Genomic DNA, 14,629 nt, shown 5'->3' with positions numbered 1-14,629 from the left:
CCCTTCGTCACGATATAATTAAAATTTTTAACACTGTGCGTTCTAATTTATTGACTTTTAAAATACTTGTTGTATTCATGTGTGACCCTGTTCTCCTTTCCTATTTTCTAACCGTCGGCGGAGGTCATTTGCTTAAAATATAATGGCGCCGTTATGCGGCGGTTTACGGTAAGGGGGCTGAAGTAGTATTTTTACAGTGAGCGTCAGAAAGGGAAAAGCTAATGCTTGAAACATCGCCGAACGAGATACTCAGCATCTCCTCTAGACAATGGACAAGGCTGGCTAGCTTAAGTTCATCATAAACTACGCTTACAAAGCGCGTTTTAGCTTTGTGTGTGGACTTGGAGCCGCCGTCGCAGTCAAAGAGGTAAGGCTGAGCGTTTAGACAGCAGTAATCAGGGTTTCAGGGTTAAATACAGCTGTGCTGGTGTCTCAGCTAACATGTAGCCTGGCAGAAAGCGGTGGAGGAGGTGGAGGATGTCTATGTATGAACCTCGAAGACTCCGAACACACAGTGGCAGACTCCAGCTACCTATCTGCTAGCCTCAAAATTAGCTGTATGTGTTTCCCCTTCCCCAATACTGGACTTGTAACTCCTCAGTAATGTGCTGCAAACCCTTACATTTTGAGCTTGTACTTTTAAAACAGTAGATTTAGAGGAAGTAATCTCCCCACGTCTTATTTATCAGGGCTGTGGTTTTACTGCAAGCTTTCCCCACAGTGTATTATAGCAAAATTCCTAAAACGATAGACGTGAACTGAAAAAGCAATCACAATTTAATTACAAGCAAGCATGGGTGCTGTTAACTGTCATCTTTGGATAAATACAGTTTATTAGATCGCATTTTATCAAGATCTGATTGGTTTACTGCTTAAGCTAAAAAGCTTCTGGTTTATTTCTTACAGTGCAGTGAGAAAGTATTAACCCGCTTCCTGATTTCCTATTTTTTGTGCATACTTGTCACACTTGCATGTTTCAGATCATCAAACAAATTTTAATGTTTGATAAAGCTATCCAAACCTACCTGGTCCCCCTGTTAAATCATGAATCTCATCTCACATATGCCAAACAACATCTTGATGATCCCCAAGACTTTTGGGAAAATATTCTGTGCACTGATAAAACAAAAGTGGAGGTATTTTTTGCAAGGTTTGAGTCCTGTTACATCCGACATAAATCATACCAACAGTCAAACACGGTGGCGGTAGTGCGATGGCCTGGGGCTGCCTTGCTGTTTCAGAGCAACTTGCCGTAATTGATAGAACCATGAATTCTGTTCTCTACCAGAAAGTCCTGAAGGAGAATGTCTGGCCATCAGTAGATGCACTGAAGCTTGAGCAGCAGGACAATGATTGTAAAAATAGCAGCAAGTTCACCTCTGAAGGGCTCAAAAAACAAAACATATTAAAGTTTGGACTCAAGTCTGATTGAGCTGCTTTGGGATGACCTTGAACAGGCCATTCATGCTCAAAAACACTCCACATGTGGCTGAATTGAAACAATTCTACAAAGAATAGTGGATCTAAATTCCTCCACAGTGATGTAAAAGACTCACTGCCAGTTATCAGAAATGCTTGATTGTAGTTTTTGCTGCCAAGGGTGACACAACCAGTTCTTAGATTTAGATGGCAAATGTTCCCTTTTTAATTGAAATCTGCAATTTAAAAACTGCATTATGTAGTTACTTATCTTTTTCTAGTATTGTTTGGCCTGAAACGAGTACAGTAAGTGTGACAAATATGCAAAAAGAAAATCAGGAAGGGGACAAATATTTTTTCACTCTATTTACCTTTTATTTTACTAGGAAGCCCCATAAAATGTTTTACAAGCCATGCAAATACAGCATCAAAAAAGCAATAATTACAATGTGAAAAGCAGCAAATACAACATGATATAGAACAAAAAAACACTAGTGGCCTCCTTCACAGTCTTTAAGATTCCTTTAAATTAAAAAATGCACATAAGCAGCTATAAGTTTGCTTCTAGGTTGTTTGGCTGTCCGTAAACTATAAGAATAAACTATTGCATTTTCTGGAGAAACCTTGAGCCAGCCACATTGTTTGCATACCAACAGCCCTGTATCATTATCCAGGTGGCTTGTGTGTTTGACTAAATCTCTTTTATGGATGGATAATTATGTGCTTTATGGACTAATCCGTTGGCTGATTACTATCTTTATGACATATAAAAATAACTAATGTTATGCTGGAAGATTTAAAAATTCAAAATGTATAATTTTGATTTAATTAAAAATGGGAGAATAAAATGGATCAACAACTATCGGGACACCTCATGACTCTGTAGTCTGCTAAGCTGTCATTCTCCGCTGCTGCATGTGCTGTGGACCCTGCTGAGAGCAGGAACTGCTCTGCTATAACAAAACAAAAACAGCTTATCTGTGTATCCCAAACAACATGTTTGCCACTATATGTGACAGGGGCATAACAACACACTGATATATTAGTCTAACTGTTCATCTCAGCTTGAATTCCACTCTATCTTTATCTATTCTGCCACACTCGTCTTTAAAACCTTTTAATTTCCTTTTAACTATGTTGTGTCAGACGAGGGATTCTTCTGCAGGGGCTCAGGCTCTCTGCTTGGCAGGCCCACTGATTATCCAACAAGTTTATCATCAAGCCAGTCTGTCTGCTCCAGTGTCTGACTAACACCGTCTTTCCTCACTCAGATTTCCATCTGCAGTCTTAATTCGACCTCTAAAGTAGCCTGCTTTGCCACACAGCCTGAGTCACTTTAAAGCCTAGAAATTGCTTTTTCCTATTAATCCATATGAAACCAAAGCGAAGCAGATCAGATTATGTTTAACTGGTTAAGCCTGTTAAAAACATGGTAAAAATGATCAGCTGCTGTTCCTTCAGCTGTCGGAGTGGTTGTATGTTTGAGCTTTAGCCAAGAAGGGAACATGTTTGGTTTTTATTTTTAGAAATTAAACTGCAGGTATGTGACTTGCGTAACAACCAAGCAAATCTTTAATCTGACTTGCTGGGAACCCGTTTCAGCATTCTACATAGTCTCATATCCAGGGCAGAGAAATGATGTTTTCTTAGATTCAAAGGGATTGTTAGTCATGTACTCATCAACAGTAATGTGTTTTCACCTGAAGAAGCTGTGGTTTAAGGGTGCTTAGCAAAAGTTTGCATAATGTTTCTTTTTTGACAGGAAATAGAAGTAATATCATTTTTGTGTTATGTTGCACAGGCAGTGTTGCTCAGTCTGCACACATGAGATTCCTGGTAATGAACACACACCAGTTGGGACTATGCAGCACATGTGCATTTTTGAGACAGTGATTGATCATCTGCTGGTCCAGCACTACTAATCAGACAGTGTAGCTGTGCATCATGGATGGGAATCGAGAACCGGTTCTTGTAGCGAACCGGTTCCCACTAATTCAGTTCCTTGGAATCGTTAGTCTGCTTGCTTAATGATTCCTCTTATCGATTCCATTGACTTGAGGACACATTTACGTGATTACATTGCAGACGGGCCTTATTTGGTTTGGAATATATCCAACAGCATGAAGACAGAAGCGTCAAGATAAAAAGCATCACAAAATTATGTTTGCAGTGTTTCAGAAACAGCATCACCATGTGCAGTCTGTGCAAACGCAGCAAGCGCAAAGAGGTGGAGCTATTACCGGGACGTGAGCTCGGATGGAGCGAAAGGAAACGTTCTCATTCCTAGCATTCGTTTCGATGTTTCACTATGGGAATGCGCCTCCCTGCGTATTCCTCAGAAGCATTTATCTCATTACGCCAGTCCTGATTGGCTGGTGATCGCGATGACCAGGCCGGGCAGAGCCACCCACCCTTAAGTAGCTTCATCAACCACCTGATCAGTAACATGAAGAAAAGAGAAAAAAGTATTTCTAATCAGATCACTCGATTAATCGATAGTTGCAACCCTATTTTTCTGTGCTGCTTTCACTATACTGTATGAATAATCTCCTTCTCCTGTAAAATTTCTTTGATGAGGACTGCCAAGAGTCTGGCTGGCTCACAGGCTGGTTCTTGCACACCTTGCGGTTGTATTCTATGTTAAAATGTTAAAATAATAATAGTATTAATTTTGAAAGAGGAATTCTTATATTTTATACCAGTTTTAATTATGTTCTACTTTACATTAAAAACAGTTAATGCAAACCAACCCATTTGTGGTACATTTTATTCACTAACCCAATGAGAATCGATAAGAGAATCGAGAAGGAATCGAACTGATAAATGATATCGATATTGGAATCGGAATCGCTAAATTCTTATCAATTCCCATCCCTAATCATGGTGGTGTGTTTTGTGCACATAAATGTGACTTGTAGCAAATGACCTTATGTGTGTTGTTATGCCCCTCTGCAACCCTTACGCGCCTTGCAGTGGCAGTGCAAGAGTTTGGTCTTTGGCTATTGGCAAGGCTTAATCGCCAGTTCCTGACGAGGTGTGTATAATGTCATGCTCGAGGCTGGCTTGGAGGAGATGCCACTTCTTGCCTTCATGTTCTTTGGGCTTTCATTTGTTGAAATTTAAAATAAAACCAGTGTTCCTACAAACTCTTGATGTGAGTCTCCCCTTTATGTTGTGCTGGGTTGTAACAGCATGCACATGTGAGACTGTAACACTCTCTGCATCTCTCTCTCATCCTCACTTAGTCTCTTTGGTTGCCTCTTTGTTGCTTTCCCTCTCCGTGTATTGTCTCTTTGAGGAGCTCTGAAATGATGCGTTGCTTCTTGTTTTGTGGAACTTGGATCTGCCTGCAGAGCTTGTTACATCATCAGCTGCATTATAGTTACATCACACACAAGACTGCTATATCATCTTATGCTCTGGCTGCAGCATGGCCTGCAGGGAAGTGATATAATGCGTAGAAATATAGTAATCGCAGTGGGGATTGTGAGCAGAAAGGTCAAGTGACCTCATAATCAGTAGAACTTGTTTTGTGTGTGTGTGTGTGTGTGTGTGTGTGTGTGTGTGGGCAAGAGCAGTCAGTAACAAGGTGGCAATGACCAGAAGCTGCAGTTAGGATTCCAACAGTTCGCACAGGAAGTCACATAAACACACACATCCTGTTAAGTCTGAATGCTGCTTCAATAAAAAATAAGAACAAGAAAACATTTAGTAATGCCTCAGGAAAGTCTTGTTCTATAAATGTCCTGAATCCACTAGGACTAAGTGATTTAATCTGAGTTTAATCTCGGCAATGCTTTTAGCTTCCAGTGATTATGAAGACAAAATAGTCAGGATAAAAAGATTAGTTTTGTTTTATCATAAATCAACAGTCAAAATGTACAGGGAGATGAAAGCAGAAAATCTTGCGTTCACAGAGCATGCAAACTCCTCACAAAAGAGCTCTAATCACTGCACTATAATGCCACAATAAGGCTTATTATCAGATTAATCCTCAGACCCCTCTCGACCTCATTTGTCTAAAGGACCAATGAGTTCATCCAATGAGGTTTCACTCAAATTTTGTCACTGATGTTTTGGTTATGAATACACTAAAAAACACTATAGGTTATGAGAACAATGTGTAACTAAAGCTCAATATAAGTCTTTTCTTTATTGCTGGGAGTCTATTGAATACATTTATTCTTTTAAAAGAAAGAAAATTGATCGTGGGAAATACAGATAAGTGAAATGGGGGAAAAACCTAAATGTTTAATATTCAACATCATCCAACTGGTAGATCAGTAGTTCATGTCCTCAGGGCTGTTAGGTTAAGTAAGTGCTGTTCAGGTAGTTCTTGTGAATCAAGTTTTTACAAACTGGAACATTTTGGCTCCAGACCTGAAGATGCTTTGTGCTAAACGCAGTTTAAGTTTTGCTGGAGGCAACACCAACTCTGTGTTATCCTACTGATGTTAGCTGACGCACCTAGACTCACAAGCTCTCAGCTGTGACTTCAGACAAATTTTTAAATTATTTTTTTGGATGAGCATCATCTCTTATCTGTACGCGATAAGAAGGTCATTTTATGACTCCCTGTTATAAGTTACAAGTCATCCTTTAACTTGGCTGATGGTCGAAGGTTTTTATTGTTCATCACTTCAGTAAGACATTATGATAATGTAATAATGCTAATTATTATAGTATGTGAGAGCCTGAAATGCACACAAACAGCTGCTGCTCCTTTGAATCTCAAATGTGATCGCGCCACAGCAAATAGTCTGAAACATCGTACTCTTTTTGTTTTACAGTCATCCAGCTCCTGCCGCAATTTGGCTTTGAGAACAAACACGTCAGCTGCACGACCCGAACAGAGGTGAGTCCTGTGTCTGTCTGTGTCTCTGTGATTTGGAGGCCATTCCCCAACCCCCACACAGACTGTTGTGAGGGTGTCTTCAGCCAACCAACACACACACACACACACACACACACACGCAGCCGCTCTGCTCAGACAGCAACAGCAGTTCATGAGTTCTGTTCACTGCGTCTAAAAGAGAAAGACAGATGGAAAAATCTGAGACTGTGAAAAAAGCCATGCTTCCCCTTTGAGGAGTTCACACAAGTAGTAAACACTTAGAGAAAGAGTGTGTGTGTGTGTGTGTGTCCGTGTGTGTGTGCGTGTATACTGGTAGCCTGGTGTTTTGTTTTTGTTTTTTTTTTCAGTACATCTTTGGTTTCCTGTCCAACAAATGGCCACAGACAAAGGTTGTCACTATATTGACAAAAAGGCATATTTAAAAAACTGAATACTAATATGTTAGTAGTACATAAACAGTCATATAATATATACAGTAATCATGTGCAGTAACTTCCATTGACAATTAAAAAAAATCGAAGCCATCATCATAATAGTGTAAAAACTATGTGCTGTTGTGTCCTTGGAGGAGTGAACACAATTACGTTTACATACCCCCCCCTTTTTTTTAAAATGTTTATAGAAATTATGAATGTTTTATTATTAAAGAAGCAGTGCAGTTTATTCTGTTTTCATTTGTTCGTTTCATTGATTGTGCAAATTTGATGAAGCATCCAAATGTCAGACATGCATATTAGATGATTCGAGTCAGGTTTCAAGTTGTGCCTGAGGCTGAAAAGCGGCATACCTGAAGCATTTTGCACGAATACACCTCTGCATTTTTTTTGGATTTGTAATAATAATGCTCAGTGAAAGTTGCACCTTCTGTTTAGGGAAGATGCTCGGTCCTAAATTATGAACACATGAAAGATCTATGTGTAGGAGCAGGCCTGTGAGATGGAAGACGGAGTCCTTTGGTTGATGTTCAGTTTGATGGGGCTCATTGCACCTGATGATTTGCCCAAATAACCAGCAGTGAGATTTAACCGATGGATAGTTTTCTGGGATGTCAGAAGTTTGTGTTGACTGCCTTGCAGTTTGAGCTTTTCTCACATGAAAGGACTACAGTGCAGTGTGAGTTTGTTTTAATATGATTAACATATGTTTTACATGTTGTTGAAGCCTAGCTGTAAAACTTGAAAACAGATGACATTGGCTGTGTCTTCCAGCCTCAAGGGGTTTTTTTATATTTACAGCTGGGACCGTAAATCAGGCCCAGCTGTAAATATAGCTTCTTCATTCGAAGCCTGTATTTAAGTGAAACGGCTACATAGACAACCGAGAAGTAAATATGATGCTCATTTTGATTTTGGCTTGTCTGACAAATCGTTCAGCTGCGATGAAAGCAACACAGTTAAATAACTAATTTGTCTGTTTATTATGAGTTTGTGGTGCTGCTCGATCAAGCCTTATGTAGGTCAAGTGGAGGATTGTTTGGTGTCGCTTGAAATGTCAGGAAATCACCCTACAAGATAAAAAACATCAACCCCATCTTCATGCTTCTCTGAATCGCCCTCGACACCTTTGACCGTGTATCGCTGTTCGTGCAGCCTCATATTTCTTGCAAGCATGGATGGACACACACACACACACACACACACACAGCTCAGAGAGGTAACCTGCTCCCGTCATGAAACATAAAACACCCAGACAGGACGAGAGCAGCTAGTGTTACACATCACGAGATACCAGACTTGTGAAGGAGGTCTCCTCCTGTGCTCATGTTTTGGTTAGACATCCCAAAGACACATGACACTGCTGTCAGTTTGTATTAGAAGTGAAATGGATAAAAAAAACTCAAGAAGCTTTATGTTTTTTTTTTTTTTTTCCTTTTATTAAAACGAGCTCTGAGATTAGTTCTTTTTAAAGATCTGACTGTGACAAGGTTTCCAAAATTTGCTTAATGCTCATTACCTTCTAACCTTAGCTCACCCTTTCAAGTGTGGTGCTTGGTTTTCACAGAGCAAAATTTAAAACGCAGAAGAATTTCTTGTCTTTTCTATCCTCTTTCAGGTTTGAACGGTACTAAGGGCCACTGATGTGTTTGTTTAGTCTTACAGCTTTAGCCTTCCATCCTTTTTAAGATGGTCTTATTTTTAGCTATGTAAGCTTCTATCACATGTTGATAAAACCTGTCTCTTGAGCTCTTATCTCTGCAAACTTGGACTGTACTGGTTTTTATAAAGTGCTTTTCTACTCTACTCAAAGTGCTTTATACAACATGCTTAAACAAACAAAACCTAAAGTGACTCATTTCCACCTGCATGCACAACTTCTGATGTTAATTTAGCTTGATGGGAGGGAGTGAAGGAATGAATACAGTTGTACACAACAAGATTTAGAAGCATACACTGCAGTCATGCTGTCACGCCACAGGGTACACCCTGTACAGGGTGTACAGGGTGTACAGGGTACACCCTGTACACCCTGTACAGGTCGCCTCCCTGTCGCAGGGCCAACACAGAAAGACAGACGACCAAACACGCTCACATTCACACATAATTGACTTAACCTTAACTGCATGTTTTTGGACTGTGGAAAGAAACCCACACAGACACGGGGAGAACATGCACACTCCACACAGAAAGGCTCAGACCAAGGTGGATTTGAACTCAGGCCTTCTTGCTGTGAGGCCACAGTGCGTACCACCATGCTGCCCTAATAATAATAAGAAAATAATATTAAATGTATGTATCAGTGTAGCCAGATGTTGGACACTTGAATTTGCTTTCCACTGTATGTTGGTTAAGTTTTTAATTTGCTATTTTTCCCCAGTGTCAAAGTCTCTTTCATTACTTTAAATGCTTTTTTTTTTTAATACTGTGAAAACAAAAAGTATGTGTGCGTCATTGCTGTCAGGCACTTTCTGCACTGTTGCATCCTGTTTCAAATACAGTTACTAGATCAAAGTTCAGTCTCCTCTATCGTCTATGTTGTAGTTCCACTACTTTTTTTTTTTTTTTTTTTTTGTCTGAAGCTTATATATTTCTTTAAAAATATAAGGATATGCTCTGAAATTCAAGCAAAATTTTTTTTTTTTTTTTTTTTGCCTCAACCTAACCAGTATTTTAAATGTGAAAATAGTCCTTTAAGTCTAAAAATAATAGGTTATTTAAAATTTCCTGTAATAGGGACGAGTAGACAGTACAGAGTTGATAGACCACATTTACTTTGTCACATCAGACACAAACCACACTCTTGTAGGTGAAGGCTTTTTGTTTGATCCTCTCACAACCACCTCTTTATATGGACGTTCTCACTCTGCCCTTTCTGACCTTGCATCTACAGCCTACCAGCTACCATAGTAATCACGGATTGGTAAATTGCATGTTAAAGGGTTACTTCCCTACGCAACCAAAGCCTGCAACGTCCATTATAGCTACTGACAATCAGCTCCAGTGAGCTGCCCAAAGAACGACTCACTTCAAACGTGAGTTAGATTATTTACTTGGCTTTATAATTACTGAAATCTGTTGTGAATTGTTTTTTTTTTTCTTCAAATAAATTGTGAGAGGTGATAAAGGATTCTAATAGAGCTTTGTTAGCGTAAAAGCTGGCCACAAAATGTAACAACCGGAGTCATTTCCAATAATGTGAGACTTTGAGAATGGAAAGTCAGTGTGTGTGTTTGTGTCTTACAGAGCGAGAGTAGCTCTAAGGTGCCAGATTAAAAAGTCAGAAGGTGGCAAGTTGCATAACCAGTTATGTAAAATGTTATGACAGCCATTATTAAAAAAGTGGTTCTGTGTCACAGCATCCACAGTCACCACACCTTCACTCTGAGCTTATGTAGGTCTCTGTGTGTGTTTCTTAAAAAAATCAAGAGTTTTAAGATGATTATTTTTATGCCTTTGGGTCATTGACAACCTTTGGGTCGTCCATTGGTCACTGTTCAAAGTGAATGAGCTGGAGGAGGTGGCTGGGGAGGTTTAGGCTTCTCTGCTTAGACTGAAGCCCTCGTGACCCAGACATGGATAAGCAGCAGAAAATGGATGGATGGAAATTTATTGAGCTTTGAGACCCAGATTAACTGACCACAAAACAATTTCATGAATAACCCATTCATCCCTATCTGGTGATAATATTGAAATTAGCATTTTTACAAGGCGGATTGTGAATGAACACAAATGTAAAACAGAGACATGCATCTACAATGACTTCATTTGGTTTTGATAATGTAGATGGTTCATCTGTTTTTACATTCAAAAACATTTGCGGTCCTAACCCCATTAAATCACTATAGCTGGTGTCACCCTTTCCGTTTGCTCTTTTTTGTGCAGTTATGTCAGTACACACACACACACACACACACACACACACACACACACACACACACACACACACACACACACACACACACACACACACACACACAGATTGACACTATGCCACTGATGCTCCACTTTAACATACAGCTAACTGCATTCAGCAATTTCCTGGTTACGAAGAGATGTGTGTACACACACACACACACACACACACACACACACACACACACACACACACACACAGAGCTGTGTCCTCAGCACAAGAGCCCTCCTATAAACTGTGGCCTACATAATGCAGTCTTTCTAACCTGACTGCACTCTCCCTCTTCCTTTTTCTAAATGGGTCAGTTCAGACAGACCAGTGGTCAGACAGATTTCATAAGAATCACTGTTGCGTACACTGAGAGTGTGTGTATGTGACTATCAGAGTTGTTAAATTCCTTAAGAGCTATAAGATTTACTGTTTAAAAAATTGCAAACATGAAAACTTTTAAACCCTGAAATATCTGAGAAATTTACTGTAATGCTGGAAAACTCAAGAGAACCCAGTTTTTGAATGTCTACAAATGCAGCCTGTTGTGACCATATAAGTATAACAACTGCGTGTGTTTCTGTTGTCTGGGCTCTGTTCCCTAAATACCCCTCAGGAAACCACTGTGTATTTTGGGAACGCTGCTAATGTGTGGTTTGGAAAAAGTGCGTTAGGAAAGAACTGTTTTTTCTTGCTGTGTTTTCCAGCCGGAATAATAACCGTGCAGCTCACACTTAATCCTGCGTATGAAGCTGTATTAGGCAATAATATGCAGCTCCGCTGGTGTTTTTGTTTGATAGTGTTTGTGGATTGGTGCTGGTCTCATCTGCCCGTTTTTCTTATCGCTGTCTCAACATGGGGAGGATTTGTGGTCTTAAAGCCGTCAGACAGTTTGGGAGGATGACAAATAGAAAACACTGCTGTTTGTGCCCAGCGCCAGTAATGATGGGGTGTCAGTACCTTTGGTTTGTCTGCCTGGATGAGTCTGTTTTTGTCCTTTCTGCTCATGCTTAATTGCCAAAATCATTAGAAGTTGTTGTTGACCAGACTACACCAAAGCATTTTGTGTGTTTCTGATTTCAAGTTTTGTCTGGTAATAAATGTCATCTCACTGATGCACAAATGATCTGCAGGTTTCCCAAGATGGCAATGAATATCTTGAAGTACTAAAAGTGCTACCTGCCTCATGATGAGCTTTATGTCATACGTGTGGTTGGTGAACAACATGTTTATGTTTTTGTTTATGTCAGTGAGGATGGAAAGTGGGTTACAAAGGACTAGTCTACTCTGCTTTTAGATCTGTTTATTTCTGAAGCAGTACACTCACATGTGCACACTCAAGTGTGTGCATATGAGTTTAAGCTTATTCTTCTGTTGAAATCCTTGCTTTCATTTGTTTTTCTCTCCCTTTCTTTTACCACCTGTTTGCTTTTAATTTAAATTTTAATCTAAAGGTCTTTATTGACACTTTACACATGTAAGCACTGCACAAGGACAAACAAGCGTGGTCCACGCTTTTTTGCTGCTCATTAAAACTTGCATTTATTTATTTGAGTGCCTGATGTATCACATATAGCAGGGGTGGGCAACTCCAGGCCTTGAGGGCCGGTGTCCTGCAGGTTTTAGATGTGTTCCTGATCCAACACACCTGAATCACTTATAGAAGTCATTAGCAGGACTCTGGAGAACTTGACTGCATAATGAGGAGGTAATTCAGCCATTTGATTCAGGTGCGTTGGATGGGGGACACATCTAAAACCTGCAGGACACCGGCCCTCGAGGCCTGGAGTTAACCACCCCTGACAGTGTGGTGCAGCAGTGAGAGGGGAGGAGTCATGATTCTAACTATAGACAGCTGCAAAAAAATAAGGGCCCTTCTTCCTGTGTCTAAAAATGTCTTTAGCCTTCTGCTGCTACACACACACACACACAGCAACACATGTACATCTTTGCAGCAATATAGGGACTGTGCATGCAGCAGCAGCAACTTTGTTTCCGTTCAGGGTTAAGTGCTTGTCAAATGGTGGTTTTGCAGTCAGGGTTTGTGTGTGTGCTCGAAGCCTTTCATGCTTGACTCGAACCTAAAATTTTCTCACCTTCTTGCTTTTTAACTCTGTATTCTCACATTTCCCCATGCTTAAGCTGCTGCTTTGAATGCACGGAGATGGTCTTAGATGCACACATTCAAGCTAATTCTCCTCTCTTTGAAGTGGCACCCTGTGTTGTGGTTTGGCAGTCAACAGATAAGCTGTGGAACTGTCAAACAGTTCTGTACTATGGTCTCTCACACCCATGTCTTTAAGCAGATAGTCAGAAAATTGGATCCTCAGCTTTATGTGTGTGTGTTTTGTTTTTTTGAGAGCCTATCTCTAAAGAGCAGAAGCACATCAGAACATAAAAGTATTTACAAGTAGCTACATTGGAAACAATGGCCAAAAAACTCACTGGAAAATGCCAGGTAGTGATTACCCTGCTGACTGGGCTGGCAGCACAGACAGGTGCTCACATGCAAAGCAGGATGTCTTCACTTGGCTGCTTTTAAAATGTTTCACCTTGAGTGCAAAGCTTAAAATGAATCAGAAAAGCTCAAGTTCAAATAACCAAGGAGAAATGGCGGCCTTCAATTATGGTTTATTGCTTTTTGAGAAGCCTATATATGCAGCTATGTTTGATTGAATTAAGTAATATAATCCATGACTCAAGAAAAGCTGAAAGCTCCTGCTACCCTTTGAGTCAGCCTGGCCTGCAGCCGATGCCCTCTGTCCCTCCCACTCACACAGCAGGACAACGCTGCGCTTATGTAACAGCGAAATAGAAAAGGAATACAAGGAGACTAAACCATAGAGGAGGAAGGAACAGAGGCTGAGAGAGAGAGCGGGAGAGTGAAGGACAGTGGCTAACCGCAGAGCCTTCATGTTTTCCACTTGGCAGTTTTGCATTAACCACACATTGTCCTTGTCTTCCCCTTCCATCCCCATGAGTTAGTTACTCATTAACAGCCATATTAAAGCAGTTACACTTGTCATATTAATAAAAATCTTCATGAAAATTTGATTAGTACAGCTTTGTAGACAAAGCCAGAAATCCACAGTAAGCTGATTAAAGTGGAATAGCTGTAATGAAAATATGTGGCTGTTACCTCGTGCAATGTGCACTGGCATCTTTTGCAATTACATCTTTTTGTTATACAGAGTGTCAAATGACTGTGAAGCTCAGGCTTATTGAAGCAGATCAGTACAGCTTTGCTTTAACCACAACAAACAAGTTCTCATCATTACCATCCATCTGAGGAGCCTGTTTCAGTGACTGCTTACTGTAACAACACACTGACTGTAACACTGACACTCAGAGTACATGGTTGTATGGATGACTGCCTCACATCCTCTTCCTATCAGTTACCCAAATTTAAAAAATCAGCTCAAAGTTGTGCAGTTTATGGTTCATTGTTGGGCTAGAGGGTCTTGAAAAGAGCTATAGTAGTGTAATAGTTTTCTTTAGTTTTTAAAGGACAAAAAGACATCAAAACAGTCAGTTATGCTTTTTAGAATTTATCTGCATTCATATAGAATGACCAGGACCCAGAACAGGAAGACTTAAATCACATATCCATTAACTACTATCTGGATATCTTGCCTGGTCCAATTCCTGTAGACTATATTTCGGTCACCGCCCATGAGCTTCGGGTAGCCTTCAAAAGAATGACATCATGGATACAAGTGTTGGAAATGAGCGTCATCTGAAGGGCGGCTGGGCTTGGGTGAGGAGCTCAGCCATTTGGGAGGAACTCTGTGTTTCCCCAAAAATCCTCGTGCTGTATTCAATAAGGCTTTAAACCAAAAAAAATGTTTGGAAAAAGTTCTTAAGAAATGGGAAAATTTAATTAAAATGTAGACTCTCATATCTTAATGGCTTTAAATCCAGTGCTGTGGTGTGTTGAGTCAGAGTTGCCATACCAAAGATGTACGTTTGTCCAAATACTCACATGCATATTAATTACAAATTCATACAATAAAATCC

General features: G+C 40.1%; 1 protein-coding gene across 1 annotated transcript in view; it reads left to right on the top strand.

Annotated features, from left to right (window-relative positions):
* The first annotated feature begins 109 nt into the window (after nucleotides 1-109).
* The window catches only part of LOC115773221 (putative homeodomain transcription factor 2), a 46,973-nt gene continuing 32,453 nt past the window's right edge, over nucleotides 110-14,629 (top strand). Inside the window, 2 exon segments of the mRNA XM_030719776.1 lie at nucleotides 110-367; nucleotides 6,210-6,274. The gene's annotated coding sequence lies outside the window, so the exon portion shown is untranslated.

The sequence above is a fragment of the Archocentrus centrarchus genome, chromosome 23 (assembly GCF_007364275.1).
Source record: "Archocentrus centrarchus isolate MPI-CPG fArcCen1 chromosome 23, fArcCen1, whole genome shotgun sequence".
Classification (NCBI taxonomy): Eukaryota; Metazoa; Chordata; class Actinopteri; order Cichliformes; family Cichlidae; genus Archocentrus; species Archocentrus centrarchus.
Note: the sequence above shows the minus strand (reverse complement) of the source record. Positions and strands in the feature narration are given on the sequence as shown.